The sequence below is a fragment of the Euprymna scolopes genome, chromosome 8 (assembly GCF_053919585.1).
Source record: "Euprymna scolopes isolate OS-2025 chromosome 8, ASM5391958v1, whole genome shotgun sequence".
Taxonomy (NCBI): domain Eukaryota; kingdom Metazoa; phylum Mollusca; class Cephalopoda; order Sepiida; family Sepiolidae; genus Euprymna; species Euprymna scolopes.
This window is the reverse complement of record NC_136489.1, coordinates 7,955,675-7,960,674: the sequence shown is the minus strand read 5'-3', so window position 1 is coordinate 7,960,674 and position 5,000 is coordinate 7,955,675.

The window sequence follows — 5,000 nt, the reverse complement described above, 5'->3', positions numbered from 1 at the left end:
TAGCAAATAAAAAAATACGATTAATATTTGTTTATTCAATAAAATAACAACATTTTCTTTTCATTTCTTCGGTATAAATATCATAAATACATTCCCACATTACAATATATATTGATTGGACGTATCTCGACGTTTCGATGAATAAACAAAAAAAAATACAATATGCTTTTTTTACTTAAGCTGCTAGGTGAACGTACAGAGGAGTTACAAAAGAGTTTTGCTGGTAAAATTCAACTTACGATATCTTTTTTTTACTTACATTGTTTGGTGAAATATGTCTTACGATTTAAACTGTTTATAAAATAGATATAATCCAGAAAACTACATTCGACACAACAAAGCAGTCTACGCTATATTAAATTGTTAATTTTTAACAACAAAACGATTTTTATTTATTCATGTATTTCCTGTGACTATTAGTTATAACACTAAATCAATCATTACTAACAAAAAAATATACGCTGCTTTTACAGAATCTGAACGGATTTCATCATTACTGTCGTATATTTCTATTGGATATATCTTGCCGCTCAATCGAGTCTGGCCGTAGGATGCCGAACAACAACTCGAGTTTAGCGGGGGGTTGACGTTACACGGTGACCAGCCTATGTTAAGCCCGAGGGGTGATTTCGAGTGTGTAATAAAATAAAAATTACTTTCTTGGAAATTAAACTTATTGTTTTTGATTTGGGCTCAACAGCATACTTTTAATCGTTTAGGTATATCTGCTTACCTGGTGTTGTTTTGATTGTTTTTATGTTGTTTTTAGCCGATCAAATGGGGAGGTACGTCATTTTTATACAAAACTGACATAACCGTACTCATTGTAAACATTTTTTTAATTTGTTTTTGTAGAGGAGGTCATGAATTATATGAAAAATCTGGAAATAAAAATCAAATTACAAATATTAAACGAAATCAGTAAAAAAAATTGTAGATATAAAACAATTCTAACCTCATTTTACCCAATATAACTCCCATGAGTCAATTTTACTTTTAGTCGTAACAAACATAAATAAATACCTTTTAATATACTTGAAATAAACGGGAAATATATAAAAATCGACATTTCCTCTGTGAACAACGAGATTAACTCATGTAAACAAATACCAAAAGGTATACTAAATTAGTATCTTTCGTGTAAACATAAAATTTATTCGTTTTCGTTTCAAAAAATATGTTTATGAATCGCTCCAGACAAGTCATTGATCGACTTGAAATTTTATCTGGTAATCGATCCAGGCAAGACATGAAGCGACTAAAATTGATTTATTGATTTATTCATTTATTTATTTATTAGTTTTATGAAAACGCTATAGAAACAAGTGGGAAATTCATATGGATATCTCTCTAAACAAGGCATGCATCACTATCATTTTTTTATAGAAATTTCGCCAGGAAATGCAGAAAGCCACTTGAATTATTTAGGCAAATCGCTCCAGAAAAGGCATACATCCTTGAGATTTTTTTTTAATATTCAATCCCTATTTGATTTTAGAATTTGAATTTAAATTATTTTGGTTTCTTTTCTCTTTTGTCTCCCTATGTTTCGTCTACTAAAATTTTAATCACGTGGTTACGATGTAGCGTCAATAAAATTAACTATTCGTACACGTGCCGTCTGTTAAAGATTTAGCTGAATACGATATTAAAACTCACTTTATTTTTACTTATTATTTTTTAGTAGTGAAATAGAAATAATTACACAGCATTTTAAATATAAGCCATGTCTACAAACGGTCCTTTGGAAAATACATTTGTAAAATAAAGTGGTGAATATTACCGTGCTATTTTTTAAAAACAGTATTTTCAAGTTAAATTCACGTTTTATGGTACCTTTTTGCCCATAAAACTGTTAGCTGAAAATACAGGATAGTTACAATACGCCCGACAGTCTGTAACATGAAAAGCGATATTTTAACATCGTATTCAGCTCAATCAATGAAAAGCGACATTTCAATGAATGGTTTATTTTATTGATGATACAACGTAAGCAAGTGACTAAAATTTTAGCAGGCGAACAATTGGGAGGCAAAATAGTTAAGAGTTTCAAAGAAACTCGACATTTCCTCATTTTTTGGACATGTCTTACACAAAATGATGAAATGTGAAAATAACTAGCCCGACGATGTCTCAAAGTTTTGATTTTAGTAAGAGAGGGGCGATTATGTGTGGTTAAATCATAAAATATTATTGTAGAAATTTGTAACACATCCAAGATTTAGGAAAAAAATGCTGAAATGTGATGTATTTGATAGACGTGTTTGTAATGAAATATTCAGCCAGACAAATCTAAAAATTGTTATTTTTGTAAGAGAAAACGGATTTTGTGAGATAAATCATGGAAAATGAGTGTCGAAATTAGTAATACATCCAATAATTATTATAAAAGATTAAATATGAGCTATTTGGTTGGTGTGTTTGTAATGAAATAACCAGCCAGATAATGTCTCAACGTTATCATATTAGTAAGAGAAGGGGAATTATGTGGGCTACATCATGAAAAATGAGTGTCGAAATTAGTAACATATCCAAGAATTCTTAAAAATGATGGAATATGAGTCATTTGTTTGGTTTTTGTACTGAAATAACAAGCCATACAATGTCTCAATGTTATTATTTTAGTGAGAGAAAAGGGATTATGTGGGATAAAGCATCATAAATGATTACCGCAATTAGTAACATATCCAAGAATATTGAAAAATAATAAAACGTGAGTTATTAGATTAGTGTATTTATAATTAAATAACCAGCCATACAATGTCTTAAAGTTAGTATTTTAATTAGAGGAAGGGGAGTATATGGGTTAAGTCATGAACAACGACTGTCAAAATTAGTAACATATGCAAGAATTATGAAAAATGATGAAATTTGATTTATTAGATTGGTGTGTTTGTAATAAAATAACAAGCTAGACAACGTCTCAAAGTTATTATTTTAGAAAAAGAAAGAGGAGTGTGTGGGTTAAATCATGACTACTCTTATCGAAATTTGTAAAATATCCAAGAATTATGAAAAGTGATGAAATGTAAGTAATTTTTATTGGTGTGTTTATAATGAAATAAGCAACCCGGACATTGTCTCAAAGTTATTATTTTAATAAAAATGGGTCGCTCCTATTAGTTAAATCGTGAAAAATGATAGTCGATATAAGTAACACATCCAAGAATTATGAAAAATGAAGAAAGATGAGTTATTTGATTGGCATGTTAGTAATGAAATAACCAGTAAAACAATATCTGAAAGCAATTATTTTAGTAAGAGGAATGGGATTATGTGCGTTAAATCATGAAACATGATTGTCGAAATAAGTAACACATCTAAGAATTATGAAATATGATGAAATATGAGTTTATTTTACTGGTTTGTCTGTAATGAAATAACAGTCCAGACAATATCTCAAAGTCATGATTTTAGTAAGAGGGTGCCAATTTTGTGGGCTAAATCATGAAATATGATTGTCGATATTAGTAACATATCAAAGAATTATGACAAATGATGAAATATGAGTTATTTGATTGGCGTGTTTTTAATGAAAAAAAAAACCCAGACAATCTATAAAAGTTTTTATTTAAGTAAGCGGGGGGTGGGAAATAATGTAAGTAAAATTATGAAAAATGGTTGTCCAAATATGTAACATATCAAAGAATTATGAAACATGATGAAATGTAGGTTATTTTGTTGGTGTGTTTATAATGTAATAGACAGCCCAGACAATGTGTCAAGGTTAATATTTTAGTAAGAGGAGGTCGATTATATGGGTTTAATCATGAAAAATGATCGTCGACATTTATAACATATCCAATTATTATGAAATATGGTTAAAATGTGCGTTTATTTATGTGTTTGTAGCGAAATAATTAGCACCGGCAATATCTTAAAGTTATTATTTTCGTAAGAGATGGTGATTAGGTGGGTTACTCTATATAAATGATTGTCTAAATTAGTAACATAACCGAGAATTAGGAAAGAGTGATGAAATGTGAGATATTTTTATGCTGTGTTTCTAATGAAATAACCAGTCCAGACAATGTATCAAATGTAATAATTAATAAGAGATGCACGTTGTGGGTAAACTCATGACAAATGATGTTCGAAATAAGTAACATATCCAAGACTTATCAAAAACCATGAAATGTGAGTTACTTGATTTGTGTGTTTGTAATGAAATAAATATTTATAATATAATATTATTTTAGTAAGAGAGGAGCGATTATGTGTGGTACTTTATTAAAATGATTGTCGAAATTAGTAACATACCCAGGAATTATGAAATATGATAAAACGTGTGTTATTTTGACGTTTTTTGTAAAGAAATAACCAGTCAGACAATGTCTCAAAGTTATTATTTTAGTAAGAGCGGAGCGATAATGTGAGATAACTCATAAAAAATTATTGCAGATATTACTAACATATCCGAGAATTATGAAAAATTATGAAATGTGAGTTATTTTATTGGTGTGTTTGTAATGATATAACAAGCCAATACAATGTCACAAACTCATTATTTTAGTGATTGGGGTCGATAATGTTATTAAATAAAAAAAGAGTGATTGTCGAAATTAGTTACATCGCCAAGAATTATGAAAGCTGAAGAAATGTGAGTTATTTGATTGGTGTGTTTGTAATGAACTAAGAGGGGGCGATTATGTGGATTCACTTATGAAATATGACTGTCGCAATAAGTAACATATACATGAAACATGATTAAATGTGGGTTACTTAATTGGTGTGTTTGTAATTAAATAAACAACCCAGAAAATGTGTCAAAGTTATTATTTTATTAATAGGGTATGATGAAGTGGGTTAAAGCATAGAAAATTGTTGCCAACATTTGTAACATCCTCAAGAATGATTAAAAATGATAATCTTTTGCATGTTCGTAATGAAATAAACATACGCGTTTCTTGGCCTTTTGGCCAAGATCAAAATGTAGTATCTGTTCGGCAGATACTGCAAGCATAGACCATATGTGGAAGCAACCCGACATATAAGATATT